Source organism: Saccopteryx bilineata, chromosome 1 (assembly GCF_036850765.1).
Source record: "Saccopteryx bilineata isolate mSacBil1 chromosome 1, mSacBil1_pri_phased_curated, whole genome shotgun sequence".
Lineage (NCBI taxonomy): Eukaryota > Metazoa > Chordata > Mammalia > Chiroptera > Emballonuridae > Saccopteryx > Saccopteryx bilineata.
In genome coordinates this window covers 146,077,621-146,097,348 of record NC_089490.1, presented here as the reverse complement: position 1 = coordinate 146,097,348, position 19,728 = coordinate 146,077,621, and the positions used below count along the sequence as shown (strand labels likewise).

Genomic DNA, 19,728 nt, shown 5'->3' with positions numbered 1-19,728 from the left:
GCTTAAGCATGGGCTCACCAGCTTGAGCACAAGGTTACTGGCTTAAGTGTGGGATCATAGACATAACCCCATGGTCTCTGGCTTGAGTCCAAGGTCGCTGGCTTGAGCAAGAGGTCACTGGCTCTACTGGAGCTCCCAGTCAGGGCACATATGAGAAAGCAATCAAACAACTAAGGTGCCACAATGAAAAATTGATGCTTCTCATCTCTCTCTCCCTTCCTGTCTGTCTGTCCCTGTCTGTCCCTCTTGCTCTATCTCTCACAAAAAAAAAAAAGAATTCAAATTTTAAAAGCTATTTTGCAATGTGTAATTAATGTGTAAAAAGTTGTACATATTTAATGTATACAACCTGATAAGTATACACCCATAAAACCATTACCACCCTCAAGGGATTAAAGAAAGTTTTGATTATGAAAGATAAGTTCAGGAGATCTATAGAACATGTATAAATTCACAGTGTCTATAGTTAGCAATATTATATTGCATACTTGTAATTTACTATGATGATAGATCTCAAGTTAAATGCTCTTACCCAAAAAGCAATAATAAAAATAACAATAAAGGAGTCAGGATGAAACTGTGGGAAGTAAGAGATATTTTTATTTATTGATTCTTTATCCACAAATGCAAATAGATTATTCAGTTCCTGTCCATCTCTCTTAGATGCTGGCTCCACACACACAAAGGATTTGTATGGACCTTCCTTGGGCCCATTTGTACCATCATCTCTGTGAGTAAATGATGACATCAGAGCATCCTTCCTGCCCAGCTGTGGGTCAATCAAAGAGCAAGTGTTACAGACAAAGAGGGTTGCAGGAAAGACGAGAAATTATCCAGTTTTTTCAGGACTGAAGGGGCTTCCAGGAGGCATAGTTTCAGTTTTAAATCAGGACAGATGGGATTCCTGAGACATTGGATTTCCTTCCAGTGCTAAAACTTGGAAATTCCCATGCCAATTAAGACAAGTTTGTCACCCCAGTTATAGGACAATAATGTGCCTGAATCACTTGGTCTTGGGCCTGGTTTTCCTTGACTGTGAAATACAAAGGCTTCTTACTTACTGGGTTAGGTGTTGGATGATGAGGAGGAAGATTTACAGATGTGTAATGTATTCAATATGCCTTGTGGGGTTTCCACACATCAACTTGGCGGTGTTTCTGACAACCATCTAGATTTTGAAAAACAAGCTCTCCTCACTCAAAAGTGATGTGTCCACCCTCCAGAGTACCAGGTGAGATGGATCAGAAGGGCACACTGCCCCATACAAAGCAGGGTCCAGGAGCAAGGCCATATGGTTCTGAGTGCCTGATGTCCTCTCACAGGGATTCTGAGGGTTCAGGAGGGGGAGGTGCAACCACCCTCTCTTGATACCAGCTTAGATACTCTGACTTTCTGATGAAATCCAAATGAAAAACATTTCCTTTCTCCATAACTTCAACATGAAACTACTTCAACTACAAAGAGAGTTTTGTTCTGTTAAACATGGATTACTTCCATGGCCTTATGAAAAATGTCCAAAGAATGTTTACATTTATTTTTTAAGTTAGATGAATCTTTTATTGTGGTAAAATACAGATGACTTTAAATTTACCATTTTAACTACTTTTAGTTGTACATTGCAGTGGCATTAAGTACATTCACATTGTTGTATAACCATTATCATCCAACTCCAGAACTTTTCCATCTTCCCAAACTGAAATCCTGTCCCTACTAAACACTAATTCCCCATCTCCCTCCCCGTGTATCACCTGCCAACCACCCTCCTACTTTCCATCCCTATGAATTTTACTACTGTAGATACTTCATAGAAGTGGAAGCATATATTGTTTGTGTTTTTGTGACTGGTTTATTTGACTTAGCATAATGTTCTCAAGGCCCATTCATGTGTAGCATATTGAGAACTTTCCTCCCATTTTAAGACTGAGTAATATTCTATTGTATGTATCTATCACATTTTGCTTATCCATTCATCCATTGATGGACACTTGAGTTCTTTCCACATTTTAGCTATTGTGAATAATGCTGCTATGAACACAAGTGTACAATATCTGTTCATGTTTTTGCTTTCAATTTTAGGGGGTATATTCACAGAAGTGGAATTGCTCAGTCACATGGTAGCTATATTTTTAATTTTTTGAGGAACTGCCAATTGTTTTCCATAGCAGTTGTATCATTTTACATTTTTACCAACAGTGTACAAGTGTTTCAATTTCTTCACATCCTCACCAGTACTCATTGTTTTCTGTTTTTTGAGAGTAGATATCCTAATAAGTATGAGGTAATAGCTCATGGTGACTTTAATTTGTATTTCTCTAATGATAGTGATGTCAAACATTTTTAAATGTGTTTATTGGACATTCATATTTTTTTTGAAGAAACTCAAGTTCTTTGCCCATTTTTGAATTGTGTTGTTTGTCTTTTTGTTGTTGAGTTTTATGAATTCACTACTTGTTCTGGATATGAATTTCTTATCATGTATATAATTTGTAAATATTTTCTTTCATTCTATTGTTTGTTTTTTCCTTCTGTTGATAGTATTCTTTTGATGCACACAATTTTTAAACTTCCATGAACTACAACTTATTTATTTTTTTTGTTATACTATTTTGGTGTCATAGCTAAGAAATTATCGCCAAATCTAATGTCATGAAGCTTTTGCCCTATGCTTTCTTTTAAGAGTTTTATAGTTTAAGGTCTTACATTTGGGCCTTTGAAGTATTTTTGAGTTAATTTTTGTAAATTATGTTAGGTAAGGTTCAACTTTTGGTTGTAAATGGTCAGTTTTCCTACTTTTTGTTGAAAAGATTATCTTTTCTCCATTGAATGTTCTTGGCAAACTTGTCAAAAATTATTTAATCACATATGAAAACGTTTATTTTAGGCCCTCTATTCTATTCTATTGGTGTATATGTCATTCTTTTTTTTTTTTTAATAAATTTTTATTAATGGTAATGGGATGACATTAATAAATCAGGGTACATATATTCAAAGAAAACATGTCTAGGTTATTTTGTCATCAAATTATGTTGCAAACCCCTCGCCCAAAGTCAGATTGTCCTCCGCCACCCTCTATCTAGTTCTCTGTGCCCCTCCCCCTACCCCTAACTCTCTCCCTCCCTCCCTCCCATGTCCTCCCTCGCCCCCCACCCTTGGTAACCACCACACTCTTGTCCATGTCTCTTAGTCTCATTTTTATGTTCCACCAATGTATGGAATCATGTAGTTCTTGTTTTTTTCTGATTTACTTATTTCACTCCTTATAATGTTATCAAGATCCCACCATTTTGCTGTAAATGATCTGATGTCATCATTTCTTATGGCTGAGTAATATTCCATAGTGTATATGTGCCACATCTTCTTTATCCAGTCTTCTATTGAAGGGCTTTTTGGTTGTTTCCATGTCTTGGCCACTGTGAACAGTGCTGCAATGAACATGGGGCTACATGTGTCTTCACGTATCAATGTTTCTGAGGTTTTGGGGTATATACCCAGTAGAGGGATTGCTGGGTCATAAGGTAGTTCTATTTGCAGTTTTTTGAGGAACCACCATACTTTCCTCCATAATGGTTGTACTACTTTACAGTCCCACCAACAGTGAATGAGGGTTCCTTTTTCTCCACAGCCTCTCCAACATTTGCTATTACCCGTCTTGTTGATAATAGCTAATCTAACAGGAGTGAGGTGGTATCTCATTGTAGTTTTGATTTGCATTTCTCTAATAACTAATGAAGCTGAGCATCTTTTCATATATCTGTTGGCCATTTGTATCTCTTCCTGGGAGAAGTGTCTGTTCATGTCCTCTTCCCATTTTTTTATTGGATTGTTTGTTTGTTTGTTGTTGAGTTTTATGAGTTCTTTGTAAATTTTGGATATTAGGCCCTTATCTGAGCTGTCGTTTGAAAATATCAGTTCCCATATAGTTGGCTGTCTGTTTATTTTGATATCAGTTTCTCTTGCTGAGCAAAAACTTTTAATTCTGATGTAGTCCCATTCATTTATCTTTGCCTTCACTTCTCTTGCCATTGGAGTCAAGTTCATAAAATGTTCTTTAAAACCCAGGTCCATGATTTTAGTACCTATGTCTTCTTCTATGTGCTTTATTGTTTCAGGTCTTATATTTAGGTCTTTGATCCATTTTGAATTAATTTTAGTACACGGGGACAGGCTGTAGTCGAGTTTCATTCTTTTGCATGTGGCTTTCCAGTTTTCCCAACACCATTTGTTGAAGAGGCTTTCTTTTCTCCATTGTGTGTTGTTGGCCCCTTTATCAAAGATTATTTGACCATATATATGTGGTTTTATTTCTGGGCTTTCTATTCTGTTCCATTGGTCTGAGTGTCTATTTTTCTGCCAATACCATGCTGTTTTGATTATCGTGGCCCTATAATATACTTTAAAGTCAGGTATTGTAATGCCCCCAGCTTCATTCTTTTTCCTTAGGATTGCTTTGGCTATTCGGAGTTTTTTATAGTTCCATATAAATCTGATGATTTTTTGTTCCATTTCTTTAAAAAATCTCATAGGGATTTTGATGGGAATTGCATTAAATTTGTATATTGCTTTGGGTAATATGGCCATTTTGATTATATTTATTCTTCCTATCCAAGAACAAGGAATATTTTTCCATCTCATTGTATCTTTTTTGATTTCCCTTAACAATGCTTTGTAATTTTCATTATATAGGTCCTTTACGTTCTTTGTTATGTTTATTCCTAGGTATTTTATTTTTTTTGTTGCAATCGTGAAGGGGATTATTCTTTTGAGTTCGTTTTCTAATATTTCATTGTTGGCATATAGAAAGGCTATGGACTTTTGTATGTTAATTTTGTATCCTGCGACCTTACTGTATTGGTTTATTGTTTCTAATAATCTTTTTGTGGAGTCCTTCGGGTTTTCGATGTATAGGATCATATCATCAGCAAAAAGTGATAGCTTTACTTCTTCTTTTCCGATATGGATGCCTTTTATTTCTTTGTCTTGTCTGATTGCTCTGGCCAGAACTTCTAGCACCACGTTGAATAAGAGTGGAGAGAGTGGACAACCCTGTCTTGTTCCTGATTTAAGGTAGAAAGTCCTCAGTTTTATGCCGTTTAATAGGATGTTGGCTGATGATTTATCATATATGGCCTTTATCATGTTGAGATATTTTCCTTCTATACCCATTTTGTTGAGAGTCTTAAACATAAAATTGTGTTGTATTTTATCAAAAGCCTTTTCTGCATCTATTGATAAGATCATGTGGTTTTTGTTCTTTGTTTTGTTGATATGGTGTATTACGTTAACCATTTTGCGTATGTTGAACCATCCTTGAGATTCTGGGATGAATCCCACTTGATCATGATGTATTATTTTTTTAATATGTTGTTGTATTCGGTTTGCCAGTATTTTGTTTAGTATTTTAGCATCTGTATTCATTAGAGATATTGGTCTGTAGTTTTCTTTCTTTGTGCCATCCTTGCCAGGTTTTGGTATGAGGGTTATGTTGGCCTCATAAAATGTGTTTGGAAGTATTGCTTCTTCTTCAATTTTTTGGAAGACTTTCAGTAGAATAGCAACCAAGTCTTCTTTGAATGTTTGATAGAATTCATTAGTATAACCGTCTGGGCCTGGACTTTTATTTTTGGGGAGGTTTTTAATAGTTTTTTCTATTTCCTCCCTGCTGATTGGTCTGTTTAGGCTTTCTGCCTCTTCATGACTCAGTCTAGGAAGGCTGTATTGTTCAAGGAATTTATCCATTTCTTCTAGATTATTGTATTTGGTGGCATATAATTTTTCATAGTATTCTACAATAATTCTTTGTATATCTATGATGTCTGTGGTGATTTCTCCTCTTTCATTTTGGATTTTATTTATTTGAGTCCTGTGCCTTTTTTCCTTGGTGAGTCTTGCCAAGGGTTTGTCAAATTTGTTGATCTTTTCAAAGAACCAGCTCCTTGTTTTATTGATTTTTTCTATAGTTTTTCTGTTCTCTATTTCATTTATTTCTGCTCTGATTTTTATTATCTCCTTTCTTTGGCTGGTTTTGGGTTGTCTTTGTTCTTCTTTTTCTAGTTCCTTAAGGTGTGAAGTTAAGTGGTTTACTTCGGCTCTCTCTTGTTTGTTCATATAGGCCTGAAGTGATATGAGCTTTCCTCTTATTACTGCTTTTGCTGCATCCCAGAGATTCTGATATGTCGTATTTTCATTTTCATTTGTCTGTATATATCTTTTGATCTCTGCACTTATTTCTTCTTTGACCCATTCATTTTTTAGAAGTATGTTGTTTAGTTTCCACATTTTGTGGGTTTTTTCCCCTCTTTTTTGCAGTTGAATTCTAGTTTCAAGGCTTTATGATCAGAAAATATGCTTGGTACAATTTCAATTTTTCTAAATTTGCTCATATAGTCTTTGTGGCCCAACATATGGTCAATTCTTGAGAATGTTTCATGTACACTAGAGAAAAATGTATACTCTGTCGCTTTGGGATGAAGTGTCCTGTAGATGTCTATCATATCCAAGTGTTCTAGTATTTTGTTTAAGGCCACTATGTCTTTGTTGATTCTCTGTTTGGATGACCGATCTAGAGCCGTCAGCGGTGTATTGAGGTCTCCAAGTATGATTGTGTTTTTGTTAGTTTTTGTTTTAAGGTCAATAAGTAGCTGTCTTATATATTTTGGTGCTCCTTGGTTTGGTGCATATATATTAAGGATTGTTATGTCTTCTTGATTCAACTTCCCCTTAATCATTATGAAATGACCATTTTTGTCTCTGAGTACTTTTTCTGTCTTGTAGTCAGCATTATTAGATATGAGAATTGCTACACCTGCCTTTTTTTGGGTGTTGTTTGCTTGGAGTATTGTTTTCCAGCCTTTCACTTTGAATTTGTTTTTATCCTTGTTGCTTAGATGTGTTTCTTGTAGGCAGCATATAGTTGGATTTTCTTTTTTAATCCATTCTGCTACTCTGTGTCTTTTTATTGGTAAGTTTAATCCATTTACATTTAGTGTAATTATTGACACTTGTGGGTTCCCTACTGCCATTTTATAAATTGCTTTCTGTTAGTTTTGTATCTAGTTTGATTCTTCTCTTTTGTTTTTCTATCATTTGTTTTTGTTTGTTTGTGTTCCATACTTCTTTTCTCTGTTGCTACCTTTTTTAAGTCAAGTGTTTTTGTGGTGGTTTTTTCAAGGGTGGTTACCATTAAGTAATGAAAAGGGTACCTACCATATTCATTGTAGTACCCTATCTTATAAGTATTTCTGCACTTCATCGTCCTTTGCTACTGTTAATCTCCATCCTCTCCCCCCTTTTTTTCCTTTGTTGTCACAGTTTAAGTTTGGTTTTATTGTGTTCTTGGTGGAGCTGTTACTTGTGGTGTTGTTTTCTTTTGTTCTTTGAATCTGGTTGAAAAACCCCCTTTAATATTTCCTGGAGTGGGGACTTTCTGTTGATAAATTCTCTCATCTTTTCTGTATTTGTGAATGTTTTTATATCTCCTTCATACTTGAAGGATAGCTTTGATGGGTATAGTATTCTTGGCTGAAAGTTCCTCTCTTTCAGGGCTTTAAATATTGGGGTCCACTCTCTTCTAGCTTGTAGAGTTTCTGCTGAGAAATCTGATGATAATCTAATAGGCCTTCCTTTATATGTTGTACTCTTCTTTTCCCTGGCTGCCTTGAGAATTTTTTCTTTGTCATTGGTTTGTGTCATCTTTATTATGATGTGCCTTGGAGTGGGTTTGTTGGGGTTAAGAAAACTCGGTGTTCTGTTTGCTTCTTGAATTTGAGGCTTTAGTTCTTTCCACAGGCTTGGGAAGTTCTCGTCTATTATTTGTTTGAGTATATTCTCCATTCCATTTTCTTTCTCTTCTCCCTCTGATATACCTATTATTCTTATGTTATTCTTTCTGATGGAGTCAGACAATTCCTGTAGGGCTTTCTCGTTTTTTATTATTTTTGAGTCTCTTTCTTCTTCTCTCTGTTGTGCCTCAAGTTGTTTGTCTTCTATTTCACTAATCCTATCTTCAATCTGGGCTGTTCTGTTAGCTAAGCTTGTTACCTCGTTTTTCAGCTCGTGAATTGAGTTTTTCATTTCTGTTTGATTTGTTTTAATAGTTTCAATTTCCTTGGTAATATATTCTTTGTGTTCATTGAGTTGTTTTCTGATCTCCCTATATTGCCTTTCTGTGTTTTCTTGTATATCTCTGAGTATTTTTAAGATTTCTATTTTAAATTCTCTGTCATTTAGCTCCAAGGCTTCCAATATGTTAAGTCTTTTCTCCATAGATTTTTCCACATCTATTTGTGTTACCTCTCTTTCTTTTGTATCCATAATATTCGATTTCCTCTTTCTTATCGGCATCTGAGGGTGGTCTTGTTGATAGCACTAATTAGAATTAATGAGTAAAAAGTAAAAAAAAAGAAAAATAAAAAATAAAAAAAATTAAAAAAAAAAAAGGTAAAACACCCCCCCAAAAAAACAGTAATAATTTATTATTTCCCCCTTTTTTCTTTCTTCTCTTTCCCTCCTCTTCCCTCCTCAGGGAAATATCGTGCCTATAATGGAGGGCCTGATTTGGGGTGAAGAGTTCAAGGGGCAAAAAAAGGGAGTAGGGACCTACTAAATGCAAAAAAAAAAAGAAAAAAAAGGAAGAAAATCTTAGACAAGCATAAGATGATTTGCTTGTAAGTGATGGTCAACTAAGAGAAATAATGAGAGGGATAAGAGGGAACCAGAAAAAAGGAACAAAAAAGAATAATAAAGAAGAAAAAAATAAAAATAATAAGTAAAAATCTGTTGTATTAAGTGGAGTGAAGATTAAATACAATGGAGACCTTGGGTTGGAAGGACCCAAATTGCCACAAAAATAAACAAACAAGAAAAAAAATAAAAACAAAAGCAAAACAGAGAAATAAATCTAAAAAAAAAAGCCTTGAGTCCCAAATTAACTAATTTGTTCGTGATTGAGGATTATATGGGAGGAAAGTAAAATGAGAAAAGAAAAAACGAATAGAAAGGAAAAAATAAGAAAAAGAAAAACGAAGGAAGAAATAAAATAGGAAGAGAGAAAAACAAAATAAAGCAAGACAAAAAAAAAAAACAAAAGAGGAGAGAGTGAGAGTTAAGTGTTTTGGAGTATAACCTTAAAGGAGGGTGAGGATGAAGAAGAGAAATAAAATGCAACACTCATGGGTAGTGTAGTTCAAGAAAGGGGAAGCATAAGATGGGCAGAGAATAGAAGGACCGATGTGGAGGAAATAAAGGCAACAAGACAGAAGAAACAAACAACAACAACAAAAAAATTAGTGAATCAAGTTGTAAAGTCTGTGGATTTTTCTTGATTTTGAGAGGTTAACTTCTTCCTTTTTCTTTTCTCTCCCTCTTCCTGGTCGGTGACTCTGTACCCCAGGCTCTGCCCCTGTGTCACACTTAGGTAGGGATTGCAGTTGATGGGATTCTATGGCAATGTCATATAATTGGCTTTAGTCTTGCTGGTAGTCACGGCTTGTTGGCGTTTGCAGGGTCCAACGATGAGAGAGTTTGCTTTCCTGGATTCTCTCTCCTAGTCCCCCCTTTCTGAATTAGCAGCCTGGTGACCCAGCTATAAGGCTGCAACTGCTTCTGCCTGGGGAGTAAGAGGCTCAAAGAGCTGGGAAATCCCCACTCTATCCCCACTCAGTGCAAGGCTTTGGGAAAGGCTCTGACAGTCAGGGCCTCCAGTTTAATCAGGCGGGGGTGGGAGTCAATTGTTGTCAAGGTGACTGTTCAGCGCCTATCATTTAGTTGGACCTCTCAACCCAGGCTTTCCACACTTTGTAGCCTGTTTTTGCCGGGAAGAAGAGGCACTAGTCTCTGCTTGCGACTAGTGTAGTATAGATCTTATTATCTGCCAAGTCCTTCTTGTTAGCGTTTATCCCTGAATATGGAGGCTCTATCAATCAGAAGTTGCCCCCGCCCCTTTAGCGAGAGGCACTAAAAAATATCACGCCTCTTGTCTTGGATCGCTGAACTGAGAGAGATCTTATCAATTAGAACCGAGGGTGCGCAGATTTCATGGGTTAAGCTAATTTCAGTGATTGGGTCGCAGTTGTGCTTCCGAAGGTATTTAGGCTGCCTGCGTGCGCCCCTCCCCCAATGCTTGATTGTTAGCTTGAATGGCTGGGTGAAGTGCCCTGCCCACGGAGAGAATCTCCCAAGCCTCTCCCGCTCGCCCTGCCGCTGGCGGCTGGATCGCACCAGGCGCAGGATAATGGAGCACCTGGGTTTGCGGGCCAGTAGGGCGCTCTGGGCGCGTGGAATGCCCAGGGCACGCACGCGAATGGGGTGCTCCAGGCACCGGTGGCTGGCGACTCTCACTCGCTGTGTGCAGGCCGCTAAGAATGTTAGCGGTGCCCAACCGGACCGGGCACGCACACGGCGGCTCGCAGCGGTGGCTCGCGGCTCCCAAATGTGGGCTGACTCACCACAGGAGCACTTCCTCGCGGCTTGAATGAACGTCGCTGCGGTAGATTCCTCCACACCCTCGTCTCTCAGATTCAAGTGATAACAGTCCTTTCGCTATCAGTTTGTGTGGAACTCCGGAATGCTCCAAGGATAAATTTTTCTGTTTCTAGTTGATAAATTTGTTGTGATTTAGGGGTGAGCTGTCGGACGCGCTGCTCACGGCGCCATTTCCGTGACGTCACTCCTGTTTTTATTAATTTTAATGGGGTGACATTGATTAAATTGTCTTCTGTCAACTTCTAACTGGTTTTCATTGTGCCCTTCCCCTCCCCCAACCCCCTCCTTCTCCTCCCCCCTCCCACTCTGTAACCTCAACAATGTTGTCCATGTCTATGAGTCTCATTTTTATGTCCCACTTATGTATGGAATCATATAGTTCTTAGTTTTTTCTGATTTACTTATTTTTCTCAGTAAAATGTTATCAGGGTCCATCCATGCTGTTGTAAAAGATTCGATGTCATCATTTCTTATGGCTGAGTAGTATTCCATAGTATATATGTACCTAAGCTTTTTAATCCACTCATCCTCTGACGGACACTTGGGCTGTTTCCAGATCTTCGCTATTGTGAACAATGCTGCCATAAACATGGGAGTGCATTTCTTCTTTTCAAACAGTGCTATGGTGTTCTTGGGGTATATTCCTAACAGTGGTATAACTAGGTCAAAAGGCAGTTTGATTTTTAATTTTTTGAGGAATCTCCATACTGTTTTCAACAGTGGCTGCACCAGTCTGCATTCCCACCAGCAGTGCAGGAGGGTTCCCTTTTCTCCACATCCTTGCCAGAACTTATTCTGCTTTGTTTTGTTGATGAGCACCATTCTGACTGGTGTGAGGTGATATCTCATTGTGGTTTTAATTTAAATTTCTCTAATGCTTAGTGATGTTGAGCATTTTTTTCATATGCCTATTGGCCATCTGTATGTCCTCTTTGGGAAGTGTCTATTTATTTCTTTTTCCCATTTTTGGATTGGATTGTTTGTCTTCCTGGTATTGAGTTTTACAAGTTCTTTATAAATTTTGGTTATTAACCCCTTATCAGACGCATTGTCAAATATATTCTTCCATTGTATAGTTTGTCTTTTTATTCTGTTCTTATTGTCTTTAACTGTGCAAAAGTTTTTTAGTTTGATAAAGTCCCATTTATTTATCTTGTCTTTTATTTCCGTTGTCTGTGGAGACAAATGGCAAATATATTGCTGCGATAGATGTTGGAAAGCTTACTGCCTATGTTTTCTTCTAAGATGTTTATGGTTTCACAACTTACATTTAAGTCTTTTATCCATTTTGAGATTATTTTTGTGAATGGTGTAAGTTGGTTGTCTAGTTTCATTTTTTTTGCAGGTAGCTGTCCAATTTTCCCAACACCATTTGTTGAAAAGGCTGTCATTACTCCAATGTATGCTCTTACCTCCTTGTCAAATATCAGTTGTTCATAAAAGTGTGGGTTTATTTCTGCATTGTCAGTTTTGTTCCATTGATCTATATGCCTGTTCTTATGCCAGTACCAGGCTGTTTTGAGTACAATGGCCTTATAATATAACTTGATATCAAGGATGTGTGATACCTCCCACTTTATTCTTCATTAACGAGATTGCTGAGGCTATTCGTGTTCTCTTTTAGTTCCATATAAATTTTTGGAATATATGTTCTATATCTTTGAAGTAAGTAATCGGTATTTTAATTAGTATTGCATTGAATTTATAGATTGCTTTGGGTAATATAGACATTTTAATGATGTTTATTCTTCCTAACCATGAGCATGTTATATACCTCCACTTGTTTGTATCTTCCCTGAGTTCTTTTATCAATGTTTTATAGTTTTCCAAGTACAAGTCTTTAATCTTCCTGGTTAAATTTATTCCGAGGTACTTTAGTTTTTCGGTTGCAATGGTAAAGGGGATTGATTCCTTAATTTCTCTTTCTGACAGTTCATTGTTAGTGTATAAAAATGCCTCTAATTTCTCAGTATCAATTTCATATCCTGCCACCTTGCTGAATTCATTTATCAGGTCTAGGAGTTTTTTGACTGGGACTTAAGGGTTTTCTATATACAATATCATATCATTTGCAAATAATGATAGTTTTATTTCTTTTCCAATTTGGAAGCCTTTTATTTCTTTACCTAGTCTGATTGCTGTGGCTAGGAGTTCCAGAACTATGTTGAATAACAGTGGTGAAAGGGGGCACCCCTGCCTTGTTCCTGATCTTAAGGGGATTGCTTTTAATTTTTGCCCATTGAGTATGATGTTCGCTGTGGGTTTGTCATAGATTGCCTTTATCATGTTGAAATGTTCCCTGTCGTTCCACTTTGCTGAGAATTTTGATCATGAATGGATGCTGGATTTTATCAAATGCTTTTTCTGCATCTATTGAAATTATCATGTGGTTTTTCTCTTTTCTTTTGTTTATGTGATGAATCACATTGATTGATTTGCGGATATTGTACCAGCCTTGCCTCCCCAGAATAAATCCCACTTGATCATGGTATATGATTTTTTCCATATATTGTTGGATCTGTTTTGCTAATACTTTGTTGAGGATTTTAGCCTCTATATTCATCAGAAATATTGGCCTATAATTTTCTTTTTTTGTGTTGTCTTTGCCTGGTTTTGGAATCTTAATTATGTTCGCCTCATAAAAGGAGCTTGGAAGTCTTCCTTCTTCTTGAAAATTTGAAATAGCTTGAGAAGTAGAGGAGTCAGTTCTTCTTTGAATATTTCGTAGAATTCACTTGTGAAACCATCAGGCCCAGGATTTTTTTTTGTTGGGAGTTTTTTAATAACTGTTTCAATATCATTTGGTGTAATAGGTTTGTTTAGGTTTTCTGAATCCTCCAGATTGATTTTTGGAAGATTGTATGTTTCAAGGAATTTGTCCATTTTATCTAGGTTGTCTAGTTTTTTGGCATACAATTTTTCATAGTATTTTCTTACAATATTTTGTATTTCTGTTCTGTCAGTTGTTATTTCTCCACTCTAATTTCAATTTTATTTATTTGATCCTCTCTCTCTTTTTCTTGGTGAGTCAGGTTAAAGGTTAATCAATCTTGTTTACCTTTTCAAAGAACCAGCTCCTAGTTTCATTGATCCTCTGTATTGTTTCTTTAGCCATTATGTCATTTTTTTCTGCTCTGATCTTTATTATTTCCTTCCTTCTTCTATCTCTGGGCTTTACCTGCTGTTCTTTTTCTAGTTCTTTTAGATGCAGAGTTAAGTTGTTTATTTGAGCTTTTTCTAGTTTCTTAAATTGTGCCTGTAGTGCTATGAATTTCCCTTAGTACAGCTTTTGCTGTGTTTCATAAATTTTGAGTTGTTGTATGCTCATTATCATTTGTTTCTAGGAATTTTTTTATTTCTTCTTTGATTTCATTCTTATTCCATTTATTACTTAACTGCCTGCTATTTAGTTTCCATATGTTTGAGAATTTCTGAGCTTTTCTGTTGTGGTTCATTTCTAGTTTCATGCCATTGTGATCAGAGAAAGTGCTTGATATGATTTCAATCTTCTTAAATTTGTTGAGACCACTTTTGTACCCTAACATGTGGTCTATCTTAGAGAATGTACCATGAGCACTTGAAAAGAATGTATATTCTGCTGCTTTAGGGTGAAAGGTTCTGAAGATATCTATTAAATAGAGTTGATCTAGTATGTCCTTTAAGTCTGCTGTTCTTTGTTAATTTTCTTTCTTGAGGATCTATCTAGTGATGTTAGTGGGGTATTAAAATTCCCTACTATTATAGCATTGCTGTTGATCTCGCCCTTTATATTCATCAAAGTTTGTTTTATATATTTAGGTGCTCCTATATTAGGTGCATAGGTATTTATAATAGCTATATCTTCCTGTTGGATTACTCTCTTTATCATTATGTAGTGGCCTTCTTTATCTCTTACTGTAGCCTTTTTTTAAAGTCCATTTTTTCTGTTATAAGTATTGCTACCCCAGCATTTTTTTCATTTCCATTTGCATGAAATGTTTTTTTTTTCCATCCTTTTACCTTCAATCTATGTGCATCTTTTGTTTTAAGATGTGTCTCTTTTAGACAACATATGTATGGGTCCTGTTTTCTTATACATGCAGCTACCCTATATTTTTTGATCAGATCATTTAATCCATTTACATTTAAGGTTATTTTTGATATGTAGCTGTTTATTGCCATTTTATTCTTTAAAGCTGTATTCCTTTTTTGCTATATTCTTTTCCCACTTTGATCTGTTTACACCATGCCCCTTAACATTTCCTTCAGCATTCGTTTGGTTGTAATAAATTCTTTGAGATTTTTTGTTTTGTTTTGTTTTTCTCTGGGAAGCTTTTTATTTCTCCTTCAATTTTAAATGATAGCCTTGCTGGATAAAGTAGTCTTGGTTGTAGGTTCTTGTTCTGAATTACATTAAATATTTCTTGCCATTCCTTTCTGGCCTCAAGTGTTTCTGTTGAGAAGTCGGATGTCATCCTTATGGGGGCTTCTTTGTAGGTGATAGCATTTTCTTCTCTTGCAGCTTTTAATATTTTCTCTTTATCACTTGCTTTGGTATTTTAATTATGATGTGTCTTGGTGTAGGTTTCTTTGGGTTTCTCTTTAATGGAGTTCTCTGTGCTTCTTGAACTTGTGAGAGTTTCTCCTGCATCAATTTAGGGAAGTTTTCAGCTATGATATGATTGAAAAAAGTCTCTATTTCTTGTTCTTTCTCTTCTTCTTCAGGAACCCCTATAATGCAGATGTTATTTCTCTTATGTTGTCACAGAGCTCTCTAAGAGTTTCCTCAAACTTTTTGAGTCTCTTTTCTTTTTTCTTCTCTGTTTTCATGCCTCCATTTCAGTTGTCCTCCAACTCACTGATTCAATCCTCAGCTTTATCCATCCTGTTTTTAATTCCTTTTATTGTGGTCTTCATTTCTGTTATTGTATTTGTCATCTCCAACTGATTCTTTTGTAATATTTCAATATCCTTTTTTATACTTGCTATTTCTTTATTTAGGTGTTCGGACCATCCATTGTTGTTCTAAGTTCCCTAAGCATCTTTACAATCATTATTTTGAACTCTGCATCTGGAAGTTTGGTTATTTCCATATCACTCAGTTCAACTCTCTTGTGGTTTCATTTGGATTGCACTTCTTTGTCTTCTCATTATGTCTGTGTTTGGGTGTTTTGCTTGTAGAGCTCATTGAGTCTAGGCTTGGTGTTTTCTGCCTCCAGTTTTCAATTGTGTTAATTTTAGGTCTTCTTGGGTTGGCATCAACTGTTATTTGTAATCTGCTTTCAGTTTTGGGCCACTTTGAAGTCTTGATTTTTTTGTTTTCTTAACAGGTGATAGTCTTTTTACTGATCTCAGCAGGGGGCTTCCTTAAAACTGTATCCAGGAATGTGATGTGTGTAACCTGAGACTCTGAAGGCCTCTTCCACCAGCTAATCTCTCTGGGGACAGGGTGTTTTCTCAGCTTCAGTAGGGGGTGGTGTATCTCAGATCTCCATGGAGACCTGAGTTACTGCCCCTCCTCCCCACTTTTTGTTTTCAGCTGAGTCTTATGTTGTGCTGATTGGAGCTAAGAGATGTCTGGAGATCTGTGATCCGGAAGCAATTCAGTCTTCTGTTTTGTGAAAGGATCAGTCCCTTTCCCAGCTATGGCCACTTTCAGTACTGGATGAGTCAGCTTTTTTAGGTCATCCCTTGCATTCCTCTGCTCCTCACTGTCTGTCCCTCTCCCTCTCCTTTCCACTGGAAGAGAAGCCAGTCCTTTTAACACACCTCGCTCCCTGGTTGCCAGGCAAGTGGCTGTGAGCAGTATTTTCTGCTCTTTTCCCTGGAGTGAGAGCCCTTCTGGGCTCTCAGCCTCACCCTCCCCTCCATTTCTGTAAGCAGGGGAGATTCAGGTGCTCCCTAATAGGTTTGTTGTGGCTTCTTCTTTGCTCCTTTGTTTTTGAGAGCTGTTCTTCTAGTCCAGAGTTGGTTTTTCACACTGATTGTTCCTAAATTGATTTGTATTCCAGTTTGGTGGTGAGAGCTGGGAGTCTGTGTGTCTGCCTACTCCAATGCCATCTTCAGGTCTCAACAGGAAATTTTATGTTCTCTTCTGTTATCCCCCAGGTTAAGAAGTCCCTGGTTTTATGGGAAGAAGTGGACAATATTATGAACGTATGAGAAATTTCAAAAGGAAATAGAGGTCACAATTTAAATTCTTATTAACACCCTTTTAATGAAATCCAAAGGCACAGAAAAGAGCTTATAATATTTAATACTTAAAGAAAAGTCATTAAGTAATAAAAGACACTCTTTTAAAAAGTTGGAAGTGACAAAAATGATTTAACTTTAGGAGGGGGGCACACAATGCAATATATAGACCGTGTACCATAGAAATGTACTACTTAAAACTTATATGATCTTATTAACCCATGTAACATCAATAAATTTAATTTAAAACATTCTGAAGTCTGAAGACAAGATAAAATACGTGTTTGTTAGTAAGAGATTCATATCCACATTATACAAAGAAATTCTAAAATTCAATGATGAAGGTAACAAAATATTAGAATAATAGAATAGTCTTTCCCATTCTCTGATTCTAGAATTTTTTTCCAAGCTCTACATTCTTCCAATTTCTCACATCTACTATTCATGGAACTTCTATCTCCTGGGTTCTCAGAATCTCAAATGACTAAGCTTTGGACTTATGGACCCTGTTCCTGGATTTCTGGACACCAGATACTGCAATTTTAGTTTCACTCAGTGTAGATCTATTATCTGGAATTTCAGATACAGTAAGCCTATGACTGGTTCCCACACTACACAGTCATAAAGTTCTGCTTTCCAGATTCAGAGGATACCAATATCTGGGAATCAGCCTCAAGTGCCTAAGGTCTTTTTTAAATTTAAGGAATGCTGGCTCACAGACACAAAGACTGAATTAATGTTATCTATGTTGACACAGAAAATTTTTCATGTACAATATAAAGTGAGGTCAACTTGGATGTTTTTAATACAATACTATATAATTCTAAAAACATTTTTAAACATTTGAATGTTTACAGAGATATATTCTTACTTAACTTTTATAATGAAAATATAGATTCTATGTCTATCAAAGAAAATTATAATTTGTGATGGGAGAGAATGCCTATTTAACACCATAAATGCCTATTTATGGTGTTAACATAAGGGTCAATCAGGTATCTCTTGTGTTTCTGGTATTTTTTTTACAAGAATGTATTTATGTTTTACTTTTTATGTAAAATAAAACTTAAAACATTGTTTTAATAATGTGCCCTATTCAAAGGAAGGTAAGAATATAGATACTGAAAAGTTCAAGTCATGATATTTTAACTCTTCTTAACTTGTGCTCCATCATGCCGACAATGCTTCTTGAAACTTCTTCTGCATACAGAATATCTGGTGTTTTTGTTAAATTACAAGTTCTCATTTATTAACCACTGAGCATTTACCTTTGGATATGAAGCAGGACTTACTGTGGGGCATCCTCACAGTTCACACATTAAAATACATTTCAAAAAACTCTCAAAATTGATACCTGAATTGGCTCACAATTTTTTTCCCACCTTCTGTATGTGAAAGTCTTAGCCACAAAAATCAGATAAGAAGAAGAAATAAAAGGCATCCAAATTGGAAAGGAGGAAATAAAACTGTGGTTATTTGCAGATGACATGATACTATATGTAGAGAACCCAAAATATTCCACCAAAAAACTTCTAGAACTGATAAATGAATTCAGTAAAGTAGCAGGATACAAAAAAAAATCCAGAAATCTGTTGCATTTTTATACATCAATAATAATCCATAAGAAAAGAAAACTAAAAAAAAATCTTGTTCACAATTACTTTAAAAAGAATAAAATACCTAGAAATAAATTTAATCTCAAGGATGTAAAAACCTTGTATGCAGATCATTAGAAGACACTGAAAAAAAGAAATTGAAGATGATACAAATAAGTGGAACCATATACTGTTCATGGATAGGAAAAATTAACATCATTAAAATGTCTATGTTATCCAAAGCAATGTACAGATTTACATTTTTTGTGTGTGTGACAGAGACTAAGAGAAACAGAGAGAGGTACAGACATGAACAGACAGCTAGGAAAGGAGGGAGATGAGAAGCATCAATTTTTTATTGCAGCACCTTCATTGTTTATTGATTGCTTTCTCATATGTCGCTTGACCAGGGGGCTCCAGCAGAGGGAGTGACCCTTTGCTCAAGCCAGCAACCCCGTGCTCAAACTAGTGAGCCCATGCTCAAGTCAGATGTGCTCGCCCCCAAACCAAGGGCCTCATGGCTTCAAACCCGGATCTTCTTTGTCCCAGTCTGATGTTCTATCCACTGCACCACCGCCTGCCTGGTCAGGCTCAACACAATTTTTATCACGATACCAATGGTATATTTCACAAAACTAGAATATTCCAAAAATTTATATGAAACCACAAAAGACCCTGAACAGCCACAGTGATCTTGAGAAAGAAGAACAAAGTTGAAGGAATTATGCTACCACATAGTAAACTATACTACAAGGTCATAGTAATCAAACCAGCATGGTACCAGCATAAAAACAAAAATATATGCCTGACCAGGCAGTGGCACAATAGATAGAGCATCAGCCTGGGATGCAGAGGACCCAGGTTTGAAACCCTGAGGTCACAGACTTGAGTGCGGGCTCAGCCAGCTTGAGTGTGGGCTCACCAGCTTGAGCGCGCACAGGGTCACTGGCTTGAGCAAGGGGTCACAGGCTTGACTGTAACCCCCCAGTCAAGGCACATATGGGAAAGTAATCAATGGACAACTAAGGTGACAGAACAAACAACTGATGCTTCTCATCTCTCTCTCTCTTCCTGTCTGTCTGTCCCTATCTGTCCTTCTTTCTGTCTCTCTGTCTCACTCTTGCTTAAAAAAAATAAGAAATATAGATAACTGAAACAGAATAGAGAAATCAGAAATCAACACACGCTTATATGTCAATTAATGTTTGACAAAGGAGGCAAGAACATACAATGGGTAAGGACAGTCTATTCAATAAATGATGTTGTGGAAATTGAACAGATGTGCACAGAAAAATAAAACTAGACCACCTTTTACAACATAAATAAGGATAAACTCAAAATGAATTAACGACTTAAATATTAGACTGAAAACCATAAAAAAAAACTAGAAGAAAACATAAGCAGTAATATCTCAGACATTACTTTAGCAAAATTTTTTCAGATATATCTCCTTGGGCAAGGGAAACAAAAGAAAAAATAAACA

The 19,728-nt window shown here is 36.4% G+C and overlaps 1 pseudogene; it reads left to right on the top strand.

The window, feature by feature from the left end:
• The window catches only part of LOC136319358 (adhesion G protein-coupled receptor E2-like), a 36,026-nt pseudogene extending 25,554 nt beyond the window's left edge, over nt 1-10,472 (top strand).
• Nucleotides 10,473-19,728: the final 9,256 nt, after the last annotated feature.